Consider the following 11,629-nt stretch of genomic DNA (forward strand, 5'->3'; position numbering starts at 1 on the left):
CAAGGCTGAAAACCAATACTGTGTGGCTCTGATCTTAGGCAGCACTGCATTAAAAACAGATTTGACTCTGTAGTGGAAATCAATGCATGGGATCAAAATCACTTCCAAGGACTATTGTCTGTGAATATAGCTCATCGCTGCATCAGCAAATGCAGGTTAAAACTGTAACAGGCGAAGAGGTAAAGGAAAGAGGAAATCAAAAAGAAACACGAGTGTTGTTAAAAGCAGAGGTGATGCAATGCAATGGTAAACATATCCTGGTTGTTCAGGATGTTAATTTCTAATTTTTCTAACTTTTATATTGGCAATACCACCATCAGACAGGAAAAAAATCGGGGCTACTTTTCAAAATGAAAAATCTAGAAAGGACCTTTGATAAAGGAGCAACTAATGGATCATAGATCTATGGTATTAAGTGGTATCAGTTACTTTGAGCCTGTAAATGCTAGACAATCAGGCCATTATGAAGTGTTAGTAGCCTTCATTTTAAAGTTCCTTTATGCCTAATCCAGCAGCTCAGACCATGATTAGCTATGACAGTTTTCAGCTCCCAGCACAGATTCATTGACCTTGGTACGCAGTCCATAGAGGCTTTTCTAGTAAAATGGGACGCTGGACAAAGGCCAATGAAAAAGGGGATGTCAGCAAATCACAGGGTTTTTTTCACTGCACTCATGTGATCCGTCCTGAACTTCCTTCCCTATAGTCACACCAGAGGGCAGCGAGGCAGTTTCAGTCCTAGTCAGATGGTAGAGAACATGTCTGCTATTGCTCGACTCTGGGATTATACAACAAAGTTTGAGCAAGGGGAAAATTCCTAGAGGGTGAGAGAAGGGGTTGTTAAGAGCTTCATATATGCAATAAGGCCCGGTTATAGTACAGGGAATGAAATGTCTCAACAGCAACAGTTTAATACATTGATATGAAACTATAATGCTCTGCGCCTTTCAAATAGCATAATCTGTCTGCTTATTTTTGTTATCCCTTTGTTTTCAGGAACTCCCCTCAACACCCTTCCTTATCTCCATGCTCTTGCTTCTCCTAAAATTCTCCACCCTTTTCCTTCAGCTGTCTCAAAACAAGTAAAACCACAGCCTGAAAAATAAAGAAGCTTAAAATCAATGACTGAGAAATTTACTTTTAAATATTATGTTAACACTCTTGCCCCCACGTTGCGGCATAAAGTTGTAGACATAAAGTACAGAAATAAATTCAGTTGTCTGTCCTGTCAGGAGAAAATTGTTGAACTACAATTTGTATCTCTTTCGGATTATGTTGATATAATTCATAGGAGTGCTACAGTTCAACTCTTAAGCCCCAGGATTCTGTGCACCTCTCTGCTTCCTGATTTATAACTGGTGATTCATATGACACTCATCATTGTGTCCATATGAGGAGGTTGGTTGCTCTTCTCTTGAACAGATGGGTTATAAATAAAGGCATTTCTTTTTTAAAGCCATCACTGGAAAGCTGCCTTCTTACATTACAAACTTGTTGGAGTGACATTACTGATCTTACATGACTCACGCTTCTGATTGGCTTGTTCTGAAAGCCCTTCGAGCTTACACTGAACTCAGTAAATCAGCATTTTCCTTTGATGTCCCTAAATCATGGAGTACCCTCCAACAAATTTTGAAGTTAATATCTCTGCCCTCGTTCTCTGAGTTTAAGACTTTGATTTATAATCAAGTGGCAACCTCCTGCCGCTCAAACTATGAAGCCCATGCGGAAGTGTTATAAACTGCAGTTCAGTGTGAATCCGCTTGAGGCTGGCTGCAGAAACACCGGAAACCAGATAGACCCCAATTCAAAAAAGACGATCTTTACAGCATTAATATACATGTTTACAGCCTGCTTAAAAAAACAGCTTGGCTAGACGTAGCTAATTTCTCTATCGGCTCACACTGTATGGGGGTGAATTTTTTTCTAACACAACGGTTCAGAAGATATTAAGATTATGAGTTTCTTCCCAAATAAGGACATGACTGACTTGACTCCCGGACGGGAACACATAGCTGTTGGCTAAGAGGCTCAAACTCCGCCTCTTTACGTTACACTATGCCTGGTTGAGTTCCGCATTTCCAATATGGCTGCTGCCGTCGATTGGTTTCAAAACAGTGCTTAGGAACAGATGGGTGACGTCACGGATACTACGTCCATATTTTATACTGTCTATGTTTCTAACCCATGTGTCTCAAACTGTGAGCCTATTGTTTGTGATTAATTATGTTTGTTCATTGTTTTTGTTCATTTGCCCGTGATCTCAACAACAATGGAAATGAGGGAAACCTTGATGTTGTTTCGAGAATAAATAAAGATTTGAATATAAAAATAAAACAAAATAAATAAAAAAAATATGCAAACACTATGCTCCTTTTAACATCTTAACATCTCTTCACCTGGTTATACATTAAAGGATAAATATTCCTGTGGTGATTGATCACAAAGCCAGATTGAGATTATGGCTTAATGTGGCCCACTGGGCACCAGTTGAAAAAGAATGTTGTTGTAGAAATAAAGTGAGTACAAATTAAAAAAAAAAATCAGAGCACAAGTAATTTAAAACTATATTTCATCACTCTTCATAATTAAACTTGCAAAACAACATTGTTGTCAAGATTTAAAAATACAGATACATTACTGAATGGTTTAAAAATTAGACTATTTCAACTTTTCTCGACTTGGAAGCTACTGGGCTCAAACACAAAATTACATGTTCTAACAAATCCTATACTATAACCCAATACAAAATTATTCATAGACTGCATGTTACCCCAGCTATTCGAAGTAAATATGATTCCATGTGCTCATCATTTTTTTTGTAAATGTAAAACTACCAGTGGTACTTATAGTCATCTGATGTGGTCTTGTCCTAAAGTTCAAGGTTTTTGGCAATCTGTCCAAATGGAAATTAAGAAAATATTTGAAATTGATGTTGCTTTAAACCCATTTAGTTTTGTATTGGGATTAGATTCAACCTATCAACGAAAACACAGATACATTCTTAGAATTGCTCTTCATGCGGCACGGCTTACTATTCTTCAGAAATGGTTGGATGAAGAGTCTCCTGACGTTAAAACATGGTATGAAAAACTAATGTCTATTTTAACATTAGAGAGACTATCACATGTTCTCAGAGGTACTCTTGAAGTTTTTGTTACAGACTGGTCACCAGTAGCAACTTATCTGAAAGAAGAATGGGTTAGAGTTATAAATATAGGGGTATCAAATGTATCACATTAAAATGCTACATGTATACATTTTTCAGGTTGTGATTGCTGCATGTACTAACACTGTAAGAAAAATGTGTCCTTTTTTTAAAAAAAGTTTTTAATTCATGTTTTGTCTTGTTTTGCTTTGTTCTATAATGTTTTCTGTCAGAGCATTATGTGTTTTTTTTTCTTTGTGGGGTTTTTGTGTATAGTGAAATCTTTATTTAAGAATAAAATATATTGAAAAGAAGATTTAAAAACACTAACGGCATCATTACTAAGTGGTCAAATTTAAAGGATTAGCTATCTTCTCAAAAAAAGTTCTTGTTCGTTGTAAAAGAAGTCACGACGAGTCAGGAGTCAGGAGTTTCAGCATCTCTGGGTAACCACGATCAACAAACAACCTGACCCACAGTTAAACCTGTTAAATCATTGTGTTTAAACTCTAGTTTTCTTGCAGATCAAACAAAGGAGATTAACATGCTAATGAGGGAGCTTTTGAAATGCTGGTTGATGGACTTTGATACGTTTGGTAAGAAAGTGAATAAGCATATTGCCCTGAATCTCAAATTATTGCTCCACATATATGTATGTCTAAAATATTATGAAATCAGGGTCGAATTTTTAGAAGAAGTAGACTTTGGTCTCTGCTGTGGCAGCTGCCATGCTGGTAGTTTGTAATCTTTCAATGCTTGGTTCAGCATGGCCTTCCACGTTTTTTTTTTTTAAGATAAATAATCCTGAAATGCAGAGTGCTAAGCCAATGTAACACAAATACACAGAAAACCAATGAATTGAGAAGAGTTCAAAGGTCAGGTGAGCATCCTTGACACATGAACACTTTTTCATTACAGACATGTTAATACTGAGAGCCATTAGATCAACCATACGCATGCTAAATGAAAAATGTAGCTTCATGAAACCTGGTCAGACATGTCCTGTTTAAGTGGAATAGCCCTTTAAAGGTCGGCGCCGTGTTGTGTTCAGTGTGCTCTGCTCGTCTTGTGACTGTTGCTCACTTCAGTTTAGTGTGGAATGCACAAAGCCTGACAGATGTGTATGTGGGGCCCTATGGGAACTAACAATCAAACAAAGCACACATTCAGCAGAGTGTGTGTCCGTTCACGGCACCTCACTGCTTCTCTGCTGGAGGAGCAAAAAAAAGGCCTGATTGTCTTTTAATGTGCTGCAAAACAAGTGATTAAAGTTTATGCAGGGTGAAATGTATTCCTTATTCACTGCACACGCTACTGCAGATGTTTATCTACTTCACAGTGTCAGGTGCTCTTCTAAAGCCCCCTGCTCTCTTTGTTGTTGTTTTATTCACTGAGGAATGTGTTCATGTACGTGGATTAATATTTGTCCAGGAGGTGTGGTGGCATGTTGTTTGTGTGATCAGTCTTCTAGGTTTTTCATCCCAAGAATGTGAAGTATGAGTTCTAAAAACACAAAAGTGTCTCCACCCAAAACTATATAATTGAACTCACAGCACCTGTGATGCTCATTTTTACAACAATCTGGGATGTTGCATTGGGAATACAGAATTAAGGAGCCTTATGTGGAGCCTGTCAGCAGCTAAAGTGGTCAGAATCTACCCTCTAGTGGTGTGTTTGGGTGCTCACAAAATCCTGGAGAGGAGAACAAGCTTAAGGCCAGAGCCTTGAAATCAACAGGTCAATCAGAGCACAGGTTGATGTAAAGTTTAACTCCTCTGTAAAATAAAGAAAAACCTGAAAAACATACACAAGAGCACAAAACTAAGAGAGTAAAATACAACAGAAATTCAAAGACCACACAACTCTCGTGTTGGGTTAAAAGCCAAGGAGTAAGATAAGTATTGAGATATAAATCAAAAGATGAACATACTTAAGTGAATGGGTAGCTTGTTGCAATATTTGGGTTTCACTGCTGAAAAGGTGCAGTCTCTGCTCTTAGGGATCATGAGAAGAACCTGATCAACAAATCTCAAAGACCTCAAAGAGGTGTAGACTTGCAGGAGGTTAAAAATGTATTGAGATGCTAATTGTAAATATACAGTGAGTTTAAACATCTATATTTTCGTATAGAGGATGCAAAGTCCCCATCAGTACTAATGAATCCCATTCACACGCACTCACACACCACTGGCTACATACCACCGGGAACAATTTGGAGTTCAGTGTGTTACCCAATGACACTTTGGCATGTCACTGTGGGAGCTGGTATCAAACTGCTCACCTCCCTGTTGAAGGATGACCAACTCTACCACTTTAAATCTTTATAGATTTAAAAACCAATAATAAAATCTTTGAATCAGTTGCTAAAAAGAGCAGTGAGCCAGTGGAGGGCAACCAGGACATGTGTTAACGCTTACAAGTGCCTCAAAAATCACTGTCCATTTTGATGACAAGGTTGGTAACCATAGATTTGACATATGCTTGCAGGGATCGAAGGTCCTTAAAAGAGGCATCACAGGCAGCACTGGGACCATAGACTGTATAAAATATGGACGTAGTATCCGTGACGTCACCCATCTGTTTCTGAAGCGCTGTTTTGAGGCCAATCGTCGGCGGCGGCCATAGTGCTGCTGTCGAGTAATTGTGACGTAAAGAAGCGGGCTTTAAGCCTCCTAGCCAACAGCTACAGTGTTCCCGCCTGTCAATCAAGTCAGCTGTGCCTCTCATTGGAAGACTTGTAATCTCAATATCTTTGAAATTGCCGCGTTTTAAAAAAATTCATCCCCTGTACAGTGTGTGCCAATCGAGAAATGAGCTATCCAGACTACACTGGTCTTTTGTACCAGGCTGTAAACATGTTTATTTCTGCTGTAAAGATCGGCTTTTTTGAATTGGTGTGTATGTGGTTTCCGATACTTCCGGAGCCAGCCTCAAGCGGATCCGCAATGAACTGCAGTTTTTAGCACTTCCGCTTTGGACTCATATTTTTAGACCGGAGGTTGTCGCTTGACTGGGACCAAACACCATTGATCATAGGACCAACATCATTGATATTTAAAACGTTCAGGCTCCTCCCCAGGCTTTGATGTCTCTGAGACAGTCCAGCAAAGGTTCCAAGGAGCTTTCATCACTTCTTTTCAGGGGCAGATAAATTTGAGAGTCTGCATAAAGGTGGCAAGCAACACAACTATAAGGGAAAAATATAAGAAAGGAAGTTAATGGACTTTATTTATAAAGCAGTTTTCCAGTCTACTGAACACTCAAAGTGCATTTACAAAACATACCACATTCATTCATTCATACACTGACAACAGAGGCTGCAATGCTAATGCCCATCAGAATGAATCAATCCCATTCATACTCATTAATTCACCACTGGCTGTGCCACTTGGGAGCAATTCAGGGTTCAGCGTTTGGTCCAAGGACACTTCATCATGTGGACTGTAGGAGCTGAGATCGAACTGCCAACTTTTTGATTGAGTCGTGAGCGACTCTACTGCTGAGCCCCAGCTGTTTGTCACAGCCACTGGGATTCAATTCTCTTTACAAATTAGACCCAGCAAATGCATGGTCACATCTCAGTGTCCTTTACTTACCAAGACAACAGTGCATCATCATAATATGTATGATAGAAATACACTGCATATTACAGGACAAAAGTGCATGACAAAGCTGCAATATCTATTTAAATGTGTGGAAACAACTGCAACTAACGGGTTAACACTTTCATAGTTCTGAGATTAAGTTTGGATAAAAAAAAAAAAAACACACCCAGATTGTCAGTAATGATAGTCCAGAGAAGGTGGAGAATGTAAAGAGTATGAAATGTACTGAAAATAACATTAACATCATGAGAAAATATATCTAAATGAGACTAATAACCATTGATTTACTCTGATCTGGTATGACTACCTGTGTGTTTGTGTGTGTGTGTGTGTGTGTGTGTGTGTGTGTGTGTGTGTGTGTGTGTGTGTGTGTGTGTGTATGTGTGTGTGTTGGTTGGCATCATTACAGGAGCATGATGCAGGCAGTTGTTCACACCAGCCTAAGTTGTTAAGGCTGTCGTGATCCATCTGTTTTATCCTTGAGTCACACTGACTCACTGTCTGTATCTCACCTCCTGTCACTCACCTCCTGCAGATTACCAGGTTTATGTACCACGGTCAGGCTGTGTGTTTATGCTTACAAAGTAATGTAACCAAGACATATTGAAGCGTACGTGGGTACACAATAACGTAGAGATTTTGATATGAAGTCTGTTCAACTATTCGAATGCTACAACTTGTGAGTGTCTGTGGTTAATGAAGCTACAGCAGGCAACTAAGCTTAGTATAAATACTGTAAACAGTGAGTAACAGCAAGCCAGAAGCAACCAAATCCAACAACAAACATCCTTACATCATGTGCCACTGCCTGAATGACTGTTTCCGCTTGTTTACAAGCTAATGTAGGCGAGGCCAGCTGGCAACTACTTTTTACCTTTATCCCTTAAAGACCTAGACCATCTTTGGTGGCACCAGACTCTCCTGAATTTACTTTGAAAATGCTGAATGAAACAAATGTGGTATCGATAGAAAGCTGAGAATGTCCACTGTAACTGAGTTTTTAAAGCTTGTTGATAGGATTAGCGATTCAAAAGTTAACAAGTAGCCACCGGCGACTGTCTAGGTCTTTGGGGGTTAAACTAACTCAAATAAAAAAAATGAAACTTGCATGCTTCCTCCAGCGTTCAAGATAATCTAAGCTAATCTAAGATAGAATACTTTTATCTTTATACACTACCGGTCAAAAGTTTTAGAACACCCCGATTTTTATTGAAAATGATGCAGTTCAATGTCTTATTTGTGCTCTGAAATGAAAACATCGAACAAATAAACTATTTAATTTTAAAAATAAATCATGGAATCAATTCATAAACCAAAATGCAGTCTAAACTTTTGACTCATCGAGGTAGCCACCTTTGGCACCCTTTTCTGGCCATCTATTAAGCAACACATTACTTTCTGGAGTACTAGACTGTTAAAATGATGCTCACGAGGGTATGGTAGCACAGTGTGTTCCAACACTACTTTTATGCAGACAGAGGGAGTTGTAAGTAATCAAGGGAAGTTGGGACACCTGTAAGAATTGGTAGCACTAACTTTCAAGGCTTGACTAACCTCAGTTGCTGCAGAACAGCAACCCATTTCTTGTTCCCTGAAAAACGCCTTTTCATATAATTCTGAAATGTACATTCTTTTTTCAGTTTTGGGTAATCTTACCCTCTTTTTTTTTTTTTTACATCTGGCAGTTCACCACTTACCTTTGTACCATTTCAATCTATTCAATGGACGTGAACTGCTTGGATTTCAATAAAAAAGTGGAAAAATTGGGGTGTTCTAAAACTTTTGTCAGGTAGTGTATTTACGAAAAAAACACCCATAAACACGCTTGCATCCTCCTGTTCCCAAGCGAGATTATGCTCCCCATCTTATTCTTTGCATGTAATCATGGATTTAATTGCAAAATCATGAAAGCAGATTTTTGTTAATAAGATGACAAAGATTCTGAATGGGCCCCGGTGCAGCTAACTCCAACCCTCCTTTGGCACAACCACCCGGTGTGACCCTGTTTTGTGTCACTCATTAACACAGGCCTGAGAATTGAGGGAACAAACACATTAGACGATAAAAGGTAATGGATCTAAAGGCTGATGCCTATGCCAGAGGTCGAGTTCACCATGAAACAACATCAGTGTGACAGTGTCAGAGCTGTGTGTCCGCTCACTCAGTGGGCATCATCATAGGAGCTGATGGAGGGAATCACTTTAGAGGATTAACACAGTCATCTGTTTGGATTACAGGACAAGCTTACCTTCCATCTGTTACCATCAACATGAGGTACAGACACTCAATTTGCATTTCAAGGTCTCACGCTCACCTAAATGTGTGTACTTGTGTATTGGGTGTAATGACACTTTGGCAACATAGACAGCAACAGTTCATTTCCTTTCATATAACTAACTGTCAGATGTGTGTATATCTGTTACAGAGTCCTGGTATCACATGTGTGTTGTTCAAAATAATGCACTTTTGTGACTTACTGGAATAATTAAGAAGAACCAATATCAATATTTTGAGTGACATCCTGCCTTTCCTTATCATAGTCAGTATCTAACTCTTTGGACAAATCTGACTTCGACCCTCTAAATAAATAAAAGTGCAGTGTCATGAGTTCATCTAGTTTAGTTTTTGATTTTTCCTTGTGTTTTCTGTCTTTGTTTTCCTCTTTAATGTTGTGGATTTGCCTTGTGTTTCATGCCTTGTTCCTCCCTGCCTGTTTTCTGTATTATTTATAAGTTATTCTATGTCTTCTTCTTGTTATTAGTGATCCATGTCTTGTGTTACTTCCTTGTGTGTTTCTTTGCCAAGTTTAATGTGTTTCTGTTTTATTTTGTAATTCTCGATCCCCGTTTCCAGTTAAGTTTTACTTCCTGTGCTTGTGTGTTTCTCTCCTTTTTGATTAACCTTATTGGTTTTACCTGTGTCCTGTGTTCACACCTGTTGCTTGTTACCCAGTGTTGGATCTAAGGCTGTATTCAAAACCGCCTACTATACTAGCAGTACATACTGGATTGGCCAAAATGTAGAATGTAGTAGGTAGTATGTGAAAAAGAGCAAAATTTGCAGTATGCCAAACTACCCAGATGTTATAGTGAATGCTAAAGATGAAGTTTCTCTATCAACTTGGTCGTTGTTTACTTCCACTTTCTGAAACCTGAAATCCAGTGACGTCTGGCTCAGCGTGCTGCAGACCAGACCCAACAGAACAGTACATATTACATTCTAAGTTCAAACGCAGTATGTAGTAGGCAGTACCTATTGCCTACTTCATTCGTAGGTAGTATGTAGCAGGCCGTTTTGAAAACAGCCTAAGTCTTCCTTTTTCTTCTCCTGTGTTCTCTGTGTTGCTTCATCCATTCCTTTTTGTTTGTACCTTTTGTTATTTTATTATTCAAGTCTCACAATTCTCCACATGGGTCCTCCTCCTTTTTTCACATTGTGACAGTCTAACGTGGTGATTAATAAAGGGTACTTCCTGAGTCAGGATTTTTGGTTTACATTTATGACAGTCTTCACTTTAAGATATCACATAAGTAAAATTACACATTACAACATTTCTGTTGAATGTTAGACAAAGTGAAAGAGACATCTCGAGGACTATTTATGTTGACATGTCGGCCCTCATTCAGCTCTCCTTCCTCTTAGAACTTTGCAGTAGACACACCTTTATACATTAGTAAAGCCAATGTAACAACTTTTAACACCGTCACTATTATCACTACCGCTTCTGTTTAAGTCACTTTGTCACACTCTGCAACTCAGAGATGCTCTGATGGCTCTACCTCCTTTTCCTAGGACTCAATAGCTCCTCTCAATCAATCAATCTTGATTTATATAGCACTAAATCACAACAAATGTTATCTCAAGATGCTTTAAAAACAGAGCAGGTCGAGACCATACTTTATGTTATATTTGCAGCATTTAGCAAGTTACAGCGGCAAGAACAAACTTCCTTTAACAGGCAGAAACCTTGAGCAGAACCAGACTCATGTTAGACAGACATCTGCTTTAACTGAGTTGGGGTTGGAAAGAGGGATAGAGGATGATGAAGAGAGAGATGATAGTAACTGTCATTTTTTCCCTACTCCCTAAAGTAGCTTGAGATGGAATCTAACATTTTTACCAGTGTCAACAGGCAGAGGTGAAATGTGGCTCCTTTCTGTGGATAGATTAGATATGACAATAGTGATCAGGTTGTCCCTGGTGACACTTTTGCAAGTATTAACACAACTGGGTTGGGTAATAGTACTTTTAACTGATTTTTATCTATTGATTTAATATTTTTTTTGTTTTATTTGTTAGCCTTCAGAGCTGTATTTATAGTAGATCATTTTCTATCCAGTTTCGTCCTTCCAAATAACAGAACTCATAACAAATCTAACAAAAAACATAATGTGCCCTCTTGACTTCCAGTTGACTCAAACTGCCCCAATTTTTTTGTTTTGTTGATTTTATTCAGGAAAACTGAAGGGTTCTTCGACACTGTGGAACTGAAACAAGTTGTTGGTCTTCACTGTTGTATGTTGTTTTTTCAGCTATGACTAAACAGAGATTTTCAGGTATCAGTGCAGAGCATGTTAAGAAGGACAGCGTCTGAGCTGAGCTGCTCACACCCACGCACAAAATAAAGCTACAAACCTTGATATCCACCTACACAACAACTGCACATTCAATCTGGACTCTTTGCCTATCTGCTTCTCTGTCATCTGCACCTCACACCAACACACATTTCCTCTTGCTCCAGCCCTCCTGTAATTCATGCATGACTGCTCAGGGCCACTGAGACTCATTATCTGAGGAAGTTCATTTACACACACGCAGGATGACCTTGTGCAGATGTTGCACCTGTCCCCATTTAGCTAAAGCTGTCGTCAACATT

This window comes from Notolabrus celidotus, chromosome 13 (assembly GCF_009762535.1).
Source record: "Notolabrus celidotus isolate fNotCel1 chromosome 13, fNotCel1.pri, whole genome shotgun sequence".
NCBI lineage: Eukaryota > Metazoa > Chordata > Actinopteri > Labriformes > Labridae > Notolabrus > Notolabrus celidotus.